General features: G+C 45.2%; 1 protein-coding gene across 2 annotated transcripts in view; it reads right to left on the bottom strand.

Moving 5' to 3' along the window:
- The window catches only part of Sertad2 (SERTA domain containing 2), a 118,068-nt gene that overhangs the window by 15,996 nt on the left and 89,570 nt on the right, over positions 1 to 12,502 (bottom strand). The window contains exon 1 of one of the 2 annotated variants that reach the window (XM_048435492.3): positions 5,592 to 5,886. The exons of the other annotated variant lie outside the window; for it this stretch is intronic. The gene's annotated coding sequence lies outside the window, so the exon portion shown is untranslated. Of the gene's footprint in view, positions 1 to 5,591; positions 5,887 to 12,502 lie in introns of those variants that run through there. 2 annotated transcript variants of the gene reach the window in all.

Below are 12,502 nucleotides of genomic sequence, written 5' to 3'. Positions count from 1 at the left end.
AATTGCCTTTATGAATTAGGTAGACAAGGGCTGGAAAGATGGCTCAGTGGTTAAGAGCACTGGCTGCTCTTCCAGAGGTCCTGGGTTTGATTCTCACCTCCCACAAGGAGGCTCACAAGACATTTGTGACTCTAGTTCCAGGGAACCTGGCCTCTTTGGGTACTAGGTACACACATGGTGCACAGATACCTATGCAGGTAAAACACCTATGCACATAAAATAGCAAAATAATTTAGAATGAACAATTAGGTTGATAAGGTTTTACAAAGACAATTTAAATTTTATATCACATACTTGGAATAGTTCACTCAGTAGAAAAAGGTAATGAAAATACAAACTAAAAGGTAGTAAATACTTTGAAAAACAGCCATTTTTTTCCAGGCTGTTTTGAAATTAAAAAAGTTCCCTCAAGGACCTCAGATATTTACAACCTATTGAATTTTAAGCAAAGTTATTTAGCTAAATAAATCAAAATAATCAGAGTACCACATTAAGTATAATAAATATTTATTCCTAAAGAAAATAGTTAATAGTTCCACTTCCAGCACTTTGCAGGGCCGACCCTCGCGGAAGGCTTTCCCGGAGCCCACCCAGGAGCAATTATCCCTAACAGTGTCTGTCACACCTGCCTTTGGGGGCTTCACAAGAAGCAGAGGGGCCTCCTGAGAAACTGCCTTCTGGACTTGTAAATCAACTACTGTCACACAGCTAAGACTCACTCCCAGCTGAAATTAACTTTATTTTCTATCTCTGCTCATAGTGAAACAATTTTTTAAAATCAGTATTTCAAAAATTGTTCTGTGCTTACCTAGCTTATGCAAGACCTGGGGTTCCATCCTCAGCGTTACAAAAATCACTTACTAGTTTGCCCAGGACTCAGCATAGAGCACTTTCCCGGCATGCCTGCGGTCCATCCCCAGTGCTGAGGAAGAGGGGCAAACATACATAGCTTCAGAAAAGCTCACCACATGTCTCACCAGGAAAGAGTAAAAATCCCTGCCGAAGCCATAGAACCCAGGTTCTGCCAAACAGGCTTCTGGAAATGTAAAGAAAGACCCAAAGACAAAGACATACTTAGGCACAAAAAGTTGAAAATGGCCCCTTCAAAAAGGAAGAAGAATCTGGAGAACTACCACTTGAACATCTCATTCGTGTGGCTGGAAGTGTGCAAAAACCTGTTCTGGTAGAGATGACCTTGGGACTTTTGGATTCCCTGAGTCTAACTTGGGCAAGGCTTCTCAACACAGGGGTGGGGTGCTCCAGCAGTCTACTCCAAGTTCAGAACCAGCATGGGCTGGACCGATAGATAAGCAGTTATCCAGAGAGGAGAGCAAAGGGCTAGGCAGCAGAGCTGCAGCCAGGGACTTCATGAAAGCTCTGTGGCCACCGCACAGTTGTGGCCACCAGGCTGACAGAGCCATTGTAATCACAAGACTGTGGGACAGAGTCAGAATCCCTTTCCCTTCCCTGCTCTAAGCAAAACTTAGAAGATGATGAAGTAAAAGTGTGGTTCAGTGGCTTCTTCTCAGCTGCTTACGAAGGGTTTTAAAGGTGAAAAGAAAAGCTTAGGTTAGTTAGGGAGCCTGCGAAGCTGTAGGTTTTGCAAGGACACAGCCATAGTATTGTAGATGTGCATGAATTTGAAGAACTGAAGTCTGCTGCTACTTGGAGTTACCAGAGAAACAAAGCTGCCTTTGGGCACCTTAAACTAGTCAGACTGGCTATAGCAGTCACACAGCCTGCCGCGGCTCTGTCCTCCGCCCTCTCCCTCCAGCCCCCACCCCCACGTGCCCACACAGTTCAGTCCACTCTGTGAGGCGCCAGCTCCACCTCACCCATCCCTGTTGCTGCCATTCCTGCTGGGAGCATCGGGTGTGAGGCCAGGCAGCTCCATTCTGATCTGAAAACTGCAATGGGGGCAGAACATAGCAGCGTAGGTGACGCTAGGCTTCTCCAAGAGATCTACACAGCCGTGGTGCTTCTTGACGCTGCAAATCATGACAAGTATTTTCAGCTGAGCCCAGATGACGGCCAGAGGATCCTGAGAGGAGACAAATGAGTCTTCCTGGCTTGTAGGGCCCTCAGACGACAAACAGCCACCTTTCCAGGAGCAAGCTGCACGGTCCAAGAATGTATTTGCTTTGTTCTATTAAAAATCATGTATTTTAAAAGGTATATGCTGTTTTTATCTTGAAATGTAATAATTTATACATTTTTCAAAGAAAATTTTTAGACAGTCAAGCATGTTTTTGTCTCATGATCTCGGGGTGGGGGGCAACAGCAACAAAGAGTCTATTTATTACCAGAATAGGAATGCCGCCTTATTAGGCTGACATATGCCATTCACAGATTCATACAAAGAATGAACTGCTCGTCAGTGCTAATGGAGAAAGACACAGCTCCACACAATGAGTGACGGACGCTCCAGGGGACAGTTCTGTTCATAAGGCTTTCCCAGTATTTGTACAGGACAGAAGTTTGCCTTTAAGACTAACTACACTGGCTATTTAAGACAACATATTTTTTTCTTTATAAAGCAACCCAACTTTGGTAGTTGTTTCATTCTGAAATATTAAATTAAATGCCCAGACCCTTCTTAGACAGAAGTCACTGCCTCTAATGTCTAACGAATGTTTAATGAGTATTTATGAGTGGCAGGTAGAAAATGCACTGCTGGTGCACACACAGGGCCACAGCGTTTCTAGTCGGAAATAACTAATGGAGCCGGAGACACAGCTCAGCCGGCAAAGGTACTTGCCACTCAAGCATGGAGACCAGAGGTCAGTCCCCAGAACCCTAGTGAGAGAAGGAAAACTGACTCCACAAAGTTGCCCTCTGACCCCACATGAATCCTTCCTGCACCACACGTGTGCATACACACACACACACACACACACACACACACACACCTTTGAAAAACATCTAATAGAGAGATACGTGAAGGCTGGCATTACTCTTAGCACCAGGCCATTTTCACTTAAACTGAAGTTTTGCCCTCTGGTATCTTTAGCATAGGTCTGATCTTTGGACTCAACAATCGGACCTGCCTCCTGCAACTAGAGCGCTCCTCTCTCTCTCTCTCTCTCTCTCTCTCTCTCTCTCTCTCTCTCTCTCTCTCTCTCCAATACGCCAAGATAATAAATAAAAATATCCACAGCTGCTAAGTTTAGGAAGCTCTCTAAGTACACTAGAGTTCACCCTTCTGAATATCATACTTAACTACTGTTCTGCAAATAATACTGGCTAAGTGTCTTTGTTTTGAAAATATAAATAAAATTAAAACAAAACTCATGCTTTGGCTGGGTGGTGGCAGTGCACACTTTTAATCCTAGCACTCCAGAGGCAGAAGCAGGCGGATCTCTGAGTTTGAGGCCAGCCTGCTCTACAGAGGATAGCCAGGGCTACACAGAAGAATCCCTGTCTCAAAACAACAACAAAACAATCCCCCCCAAACAAGCAACCTCCCCCAAATCAACAGAACTCATATTTTTACTAGTGTTCTTTAATAAGAAACCACAGCAAAAGAAACTTTAAAAATCTTGTTGCGGCTCTCAGCTTTCTCGGTTTCTAGAGTCTACCTATTCTAAGCAAGGACATTCTTGAACCAGGAACGTTTACTTCACCATCAGAGTGCTGTTTAATGCAGTGGTAGCCATAAGATCTCAGCCATCACACATACATTTAAGTGACTTAAAAACAGAAAATTATATGTTGCTTACTATGCCATTGTTAATAATTAGTCTTAGTAACTGGGTAAAACCTGGATTTCTGTTCCTTAATTTAAAAAGCTCTTATGTAGGAGAATTCAGTAATGAGAGTGTTTTCTAGGTGAGATTTTCTGAATCTCTCCATACTCTACCAGAAGCTGGTCTAAGCAGCTGCTACCCGCGAGTCCATGCCACTTACCTGACAAAAACCTACTCCTAGGACATCTCCTGCCACACAGGGGATGCTACAGACCTGAGGCCCTCCTAGCTGCTGAAATAAAGCAAGGGACAGAGCCAGGTGGAGAGGAGAGAGCAAGCTGCCAGGTCCATTTCATAAGATTTCTCAGTAGAGAGCACATACTGCTGAACACATTTTCATTAGGAGAGGAAAGATATTATTTGAAAGCATGCCTGACCTGAAAACAAACACTTGCTGGCCTGGAACCCACCACGTAGCCCAGGCTAGTCCTTAGATCCACCAGTGCTGTGATCACAGGTGTATGCCATCACACCCAGGCCAGTTCTATAGTATGTTTAAATGAAGAAACTTATAAGACACTATCAGGAAAGCAAGGATCCACAATTATTCTTGCTCATGTCAGAGTTGGGATCTTATTCTTTCCTCTCAAATCAAAATAAAGTGAAACTAGAGGGGTGGGGTAGAGTAGCAGCGAGGGTGAGGTAAGCAACACACACACACACACACACACACACACACACACACACACACACACCCCATCCCCCACAGCAGACTAGCAGACCAGCCCAGGACTCTCAGGTGTGCAGCCCTCTAGGGTTAAGTGGTCCACCTCACTCTTGTTAGTAACCATAATTAATTACAAAAATCAAATTTGAACAGTTAGGACTTTAGTAATCCTACTGGTGACTACAATTTCCAGGCTCTTTACACAGGTTCTGAACACTTAATAAATATTGGGGAATCAAAAGCATGTTTCAAGAACAAAGCCTGAAAACACCCACATTCCCCTAAGGCCAGCTAAGGTTTGACCAATTCTACTCAAATAAAAACTGCTATTTCTGAGGGTGAGCGTCTTACTCTGCTCACTGCCCTTCCCCGTGCTGCCTGGAAAAACCTACTTTCCACTCCTGGAACTACCTAGTTGCAAGCAAAAAGTTATTCTAAAACAGACCGTCTCATCCTTTTGTGAAACTTAACGTTCAACTCTCAACTCTATTGATTGCTACTATTTCTGCTAAAGCTAAGACAACTTATGGTGAAGAAAAAATATGAACAATTCAGTACTTTCTCCCGACGCAATGGTTCTCTGAAGGGTGCCCAGTGTCAATGGTACAAAGTCTACCCGTCGGGACAGCTGGCTCCCCTCAGCGCCGCCCCCCCTCTGCCCCGTCATAGGCGGTTACCACCAAGATGACTTGTAGATTTCTAATTTAAAAACCAGGGAGGCGTTAAGTTTAATATACATTCGGATCCAAAATCAATTCACTTGGGTACGAAAGAAAAGAGGGAGAAGAGAGCTGTTTTAAAATATAACCACCGGGAAACTCTCAAAACACAATATAGCAAGTTGGATGCAAACCCAGACACGGAACTCAAAAGTGAAGCAGCCTCCATGCCAGCAACCAGAATCTTGGAAAAAAAAAAAAAGTCTCGCACGTCCTCAGCACCACAGACACCAAGGCAAGCACAGACAACCCAGCTGTAAAGGCAACAGCTCCCGGGCCCGGTCGCCCGGCTTTTGCCCGGGGTCGTAACAGTCGGGGTCTCCAGGCGGCCGGCGGGTGCACCCCAACCTGCCCAGCCCGGCCTCCTCCGCCTTGGGCTCCCGCCTGGCCCAGCCCAGCACCGCCCCCCGCCCGCCGGAGCCCAACCCCGGGGAGCCTCAAGCTCGGCCGGGAACTCACCACAGGCAGGTCCGCCCGGAGCTAACGCATCCGAGGGGTTTCCAATCACCCCTCAAGCTATGCCAGCTCCATGCGGGGCGCCCCGCCACGGGGCCGACGGTGGCTGGGAGCGCGCGGAGAGGCCGGAGCTATCACTCCGGCGTCCTCTGCCTGCGCGTCGGGAACATTATACAATGGTGGAGGAGGCGGCGGGCAGCCGGGAGGAAGCAGGAGGCGGGCGGAGAGGACGCCCGGGCCGAGCGACCCACGGCTCGTGCTCCAGCACTCGCGGTGCAGGAGTGACGTCCGCCTGCGAGCCTCCGGCGAGCTATGGCCAGGCCCCGTAGGCCCCGCCCCCGCCTGGCCGGCCCCGCCCTGAAAGCCCCGCCCCTGAAGCAAGGCCCCACCCTGCCTCCCTCCCACCTCAGCCCGCAGGCCCCGCCCCACCCCCCGCTCCACAGGTCCTGGCCCCCGCGGGCCCCGCCCCCAGATGGTCCGGACCCACCCCAGCTTCGTAGGCCCCGCCCCGGACCCGCCCTCCATGGGTGGTGCCATAAATGCAGATTCCGGCCGGTTGAAAGCTCAGGAAGGGGCAGGCGGGCACCAAGCTTCTGCAGGCAGTTCTGTGGACCGAAGGCTGAAATAGGAGAGGAAGAAACCGGGGTGCTCAAGCTGAAGGGCCACTACTAACCCCCACGCAGTGGAAAACAGGCAGATGACGGAGCGGGCGGTGACAAAGGCGGCGGCGCGGGCACAGTCCGTAGAGGAGCGAGACCACAAATATGACAGGCATCCTAGCTATTCGGCCACTTGGGCCGGTCGGCGGGAGGATAGGGTCCACCAATGGCCCTCAGAGATGTCGGAATGGGGGGAGGGGTCAAGAGCTCCATCAGGAGTTGGCGACAGAAAAAGTTCGACAGTCGAAATGGGTCACCAAGCAGTACCTTTGGAGCCGGACAGACCTGAGTTGCATCCTATATGGGGACCCAGCAGGCCAATCAGAGAGAAACTAGGCTTGGTGAACACGGGAAGCCAGAGGCGTCGTCCTCTGCCCACAAGTTTCACGCTGATAGCCTTAACTTTCCCCTTAAAAAAAAAAAAAAGGCCTAATGTTTTTAACTACTCAAACTTAGCAGGGGACCTTACATTATCCTTAGTATTAGTATGAAATGCATGTGTCTAAGTGATTCGAATTTAAGAGGAGCTCATCTGGAACATTTATGATTGCTTTAAAAATGACATGTACACTCTGCATAAAGATATTACAAAAATAATTCAGGCACCTTAAATTTTTGGCTGCCACCCCAATCAATAATTTCTTCTCAGACTACTTTGCTGTGTAATGGTCTACTACACTAGTTGTATTTAAGACCTAACATAAAGGTTTTAAACATCAAGACAAATTTAGACCAACTCAAAGTATTGTGTAATGATTTATTTATTTGATGTTCTTATCAAAATTAAACATGAGTTAATGCCAGGTATAGGATTCCTACGCTAGGTAGACAGAGGTAGGCAGAGCTCTTAGTTCACGACCAGCCTCGTATATATAGTTCTAGGCCAGCCAGGACAACATAGGGAAACCTGTCTCAAATAATAATAGCAATAATGTGGGCCAAAATGTTAAAGGAACCATGTGCATCAGGTTTTATCAGTTGTTTTTAGTGAATCCTTGGTATCATCAAAATCTCATACAGATAGATGTTTCATTAGGTAGACCCAATATTAAAAGCTAATTGTGTATCTCTTTGGCAAGTCATTAGAACAGCATTTAAAACTGCTGTCACAGAAAGTGTGCTCACGAGGCCCTGTAAGGTCTTGTTTGGTTTATGCCTAGGTGGCATAAAATTTTCAAACGTTTTGCTAGAGAGCCAAGCTATTTTTCATTTCTAGAGTTCTGCCTTTGAAGACAACATAACTACGCACAGCTCTCTACCCACCCACTCACTTATACTTTCAGCGCTCACTTTAAGAAGCAGCCATTGAAATAGAAGCTGCAATACTCTCTTCCTGTGATGTCTTCGTGGGAGGCCAGAGGTATTTAGTTCTGTTGAATTTAAAATGAATTGAAACTGTTATTCCTGAATTGAAGTTAAAAAAAAAAAAGAAAACAGACATAGAATTTTATGACACTTGGATATTTCCTAGCAAATGGCTTCACAAATACAGTGGTCCTGTACAAAAGAAAAGAGGCAAAGATGAAAACAACATCTTTGCGTGGCCACACTGTGTTAAAGCTTGTTCTGAGGACAGCAGCCCATGGTGGACTCTGGGGTGAGGAGCTGCCCGGGCTGTGGTTTTGAATGCTCAATAGCTTATCAGTGCAGGCGTTGCCTTTTCACCTTCCCGATTTAGAATCTGGCATATTTGCTCAATTGGCCAAAGTGTTAAATAGCAGCCACACAGCTGCTGGTCTGGTGCAGCATCAGGTACCTCTTCCCTGCTCCTTCTCCACAGCCTGAGTTCCATGGAGGCCAACATGGCCATCTCTGTCAAATCCCAGACATTCAAAGATAAAGGAAGATCCTCCCTGCACTCAATAGCAAAAAACTTACGAGTAAGGCTGTTAGGACCGCATGTATGTTCGTGAACCCTGTGCAAGCCCTGGTCCTGTGGAGGCCAGAAAGGGGTGTTGGGTTCTCTGGAGCTGTAGTTGCGTAGAGACAGCTGTGAGCTGCCATGTAGTTCTGGAGCCAAACTGGAGTCCTCTGCAAGAGGAACAAGTCTTAACTGCTGCACCATCTCTTCAGGCTCCCCTTCCCTGAACTTCTGAAGTATATGCAATGACTATCTCTTTTTTTTAAGACAGAGTCAATTCACATAACCCCACAGCCCTGGAACTATGTAGACCAGGTTGGCCTCAAACTGAAAGAGATCCTCCTGACTCAGCCTCCAGAGTGCTGGGATTAAAGGTGTGTGTCATCATGACTGGCCTGATTTTATGTTTTAAAGAAAAATACTAGTTATTCCTACAAAATGATCAAGACATTCTAAGTGAACACATAACTTTGGTTTATACATTTTAAAAATCCATTTAAGGGGCTGTAGTGATGGCTCAGCAGTTAAGAGCACTGGCTGCTCATCCAAAGGACTCGGGTTCAATTTCCAGCACCTACATGGCAGCTCACAACTGTCTGTACTTTCAGTTTCAGGGGATCTGGCATCCTCACACAGACATATATGCAGGCAAAACCCCAATGTACATAAAAATAAATTAATTTTTTTAAAAGTTCCATTTAAAATAACCTTATTCTCAGAGCTTCATCGAGAACAAGTTAGTCGGTCACATTTAACTATCACACATCTGGTTAGGGAGAAGAGAAGTTCTCACTCCCTTTCCTCAGCACAGACTTGGATGGCAAATTCTGAAACCTATGAAATCATGAGCTCAGCCAGAGGGGTCCTGGTGAAGTCCTGGATACTAGTTTACAGACCTGCTTCTCTTGAAATTCTAGAGTCCTATGTTCTACAGACTCTGTACAGCTCTGCACTGACTGAAGGGTGCTTTATCACTCCATTAGCGTGGACCAAGGAAACTAAGGACAAGTCAGATATACGATCTAGAACAAAGACTACTTAGTTATTTGTATCTATGTTTGATGCTTTGTGTGTGGAGGGAATGGGACCTGGACCCAGGGCCTGGGGCTCACGCTGAGCAAGCACTCAATCACTGAGTTACCCAGCCTGAAAAACAAAGATAGGCTTCCAAAACTTATTTTTTCTTTCAACTTAATTCTAGTCTAGATTTGAGGCTAAAATACTAGCAATAATCCATCAACATTCTTAGTCTTGGTTTTAATGTCAAAAAAGAACAAATGCTTTGATTAATAAACCACTGTATAGAACAAGCTGGCTAGGTGTCTTTTCATGGAAAATATGAGATACCACCTACAGAACTACCATAATAACAGAAAATGGGATAGATTTTCAAAACAAAATTCTGGAAGCCACATCCCTTACCTGACCTGCCGGGACTTACATAGGATGTGAAGGTCAGGAAACGCTAATCTCACACAGATGGTGCAGTGTCACAGACTCCCCCCCACCCCTACCCCGCCCCGTGCCTGATGACAAACTAACCTTTTCTACCTAGTCAGGCCTTTCTCCTGCTCCTCCCTCCAGTCTCCATTCACACAGCATAGCTAGAGCCCCAAGCTAAGGATTGTTATAAACTGAGGTGTAATCGCTACCAGCTCCGGCCACAGCCACTTCCTTCTCGTATCAGAGATTGGGCCTTTTGCTTTCCTAAAAACCTGACAGTGTCTAAATCTTAACACAATACAATCTTAAAGACAACGTTTGGGGGGAGGGGACCCAAACGTCTCAGTTTCTCAATCTAGTACTATCTGCTAGACTCCACACATCAGCTCTCTATCACAGGGAGGAGGTCTGTAAACCACCTTACCCTTAGTGGGTAATACACTTTCTTCTCCCACATCATCTAGATCTCAGGGAATGTCAGAGAATGTTGGAAGGCCAGCCTCCAGGCTTCCATTGTCCTAGGAACTAACTTGGTAGGCAAAGCCTCTTGAAGATCCACAACTCCATTACTGAGCTATGATTAATTCATGACTTAAAACATTTTGTGTGTGTGTGTGATCGATGGCCCACATGTGGAGGTCAGAGGACAACTCTGGAAGTCCGTTTTCTCCATTCACTGTGGGATCCAGGGATCACACTCTCAGATGTCACAGGCTTGCCCAGCATGTACACCCATCCACTGAGCCATCAAGCCAGCCCAATCTGTGACTTTGGATATTTACTGTGCCACAGATCTCAGATCATCACGGCTCCTGCTGAAACAAGCACAGGTTATATCAGATAAGTCTGGGTCTAGCTCCTTGGCCCCAGCACTGGGAGGCAGAATCCGGCCCTGGGCAGCACTGAGCTGACCTTCTGCACCTTGGACTCTGGTTTCTGGAACCCTTTCTTGGAGCTTGGATTCTCTGAAAGGGAAGTTTCAGTCTTGCGTGTGGAGGAAATCTAGGGCTAAAATGAGATGCAATGCTTTGTAAGTTGCTCAACTTGTCTAGAAGAATATAAAATCAAGTCCACATCCACACAATTCTAAATGGAAATAATATAAATGTTAATAACACATTCTCTTCAGTAAGTTATGTTCCTCAAAACTTTTCATGTCCGGATGACTCAGACCACCTTCTGGTTTCAAAGTCCTGGAGAAAAGCAGGATGTTTTCCAAGGTCTCTCACAGGGACCCACTTGCCTGTCTCCATAGCACACTGCTGGGTACACACAGGGCAGTGCAGCTCTTCAGGTCTCCTCGAGGAGAAAGAGGAGAAAAGGGACTCAGATGGCCTGATACTGGTATGGATCAGAAACTGCATAGCACGTAGACCCATCCAGAGACTAGGAAATAGATAAAAATAATTCTTGCTTCTTTTACCAAAAACTCAACCCTGCCTATCCTTAGCCTCATTTTAACCCACAGAATAAACAGCCCAACCACAGGATAAAAACGAAATCGTATCATCATACTTACCAGCCCTTCACTCATTTCTAGTATGCCTTAAACTAGCCGTTTTTATCACCCCACTGCCGGCCTCCAAGACAGAGGGTGGCATAGGGAGCAGCCACTAAGTATGTACTTGGAAAGTACTAGCAGAATGAGTGGAGAAATGAAGGGGTTAATCCTTTATAAATATAAAATTATAAATGTGCTCTAATCTTTTATACAACCTAGTTTCAAACTTGTAGGCTCATGTGTTCCTGCTACCTCAGTCTCCCAAATAAGGAACTACAGACCCATGCCACCATGACTGATTCCCACTGTGTGTGTGCAGAATCAAAATACTCCACAGTTCTAACTTTCATAACCACTGAGCACTAGTAATACTGTGTAGTAGTCTATAACTACTTTTCAGCGAGCGTCTCTGTACTATACCATTCGAGTCAAGCCTAGTGAGAGGAACTAACCGGCCTTACAAAGTACACTCTTGAAAGCTAACCTGTACAGACCTTACCAATAAACACCTGTCTACTGCTGCCATTCTCCCACTCTGGACTTCTGTATGGAGACTTTTCCGCCCTGCTTACTCTAAGAAAGTGTCAATTAAGCCATACAAATATAGGGCGTGGAGGCTGGAGAGGTGGTACAGTGGTTAACAGCATTGGCTGCTCTTCAAGAAGACCTGGGTTCAATTCCCAGCACTCACGTGGTGGCCACAACCATCAGTCACCCTAGTTCCAGGTGATCCAATTCTGTCTTTCAACTCGGTGGGCACCAGGAATGCACGTGGTGCATAGACACACGTGCAGACAAAGCACCCATCCATATAAAATAAAAATAAACCTCAAAAAAATTAAATGCCAGTAACCAAACACATACTATAAATTAGTAGCCAATTTTAGGCCAGTCTAATATACACAATGAGTTACGGGACAGCCAGAGCTAGACCCTGTCTCAAAATAAATAAATAAATAAATAAATTACCAGTCGTTTTAACTGCAAAGAAAACTCGCCTAAATGATGATAGAAAATACATTTTTGACCTTATCAACAACTTAGAAAGATGATTATGCATTTAATCTTTTAAAATAGACTGATATGTAATGAATATGACCTCATAAGCAACTTAGGATGGAAGATGTAAAAACTGTATTTTATTTCATTAGAAATAACATTGATTCCTCATTGAAAATGTTTTTAAATATCCTTATTTATATGCATTTATAATATACATGGGATACTAAATATATTTTCATTTTATAATAAACAAAAAAAGAAAATACATTTTTGTAAAAGCATGACTCTAATGCCAGATGCTTCTCATATTTCAAAACCAAGCATATTTATATGATCAGCTAGAGTAAATTATATTTTCTATAGTATTTTTTTCATATCCATTGTAGTAACTATCTAGGATCATTTTCAAACTATCCATGAAAGCCAGGTTTGGTAGGGCACACCCACA

The sequence above is a fragment of the Myodes glareolus genome, chromosome 8 (assembly GCF_982192425.1).
Source record: "Myodes glareolus chromosome 8, mMyoGla1.1, whole genome shotgun sequence".
NCBI lineage: Eukaryota > Metazoa > Chordata > Mammalia > Rodentia > Cricetidae > Myodes > Myodes glareolus.
This window is presented reverse-complemented; position numbering and strand designations above follow the sequence as displayed.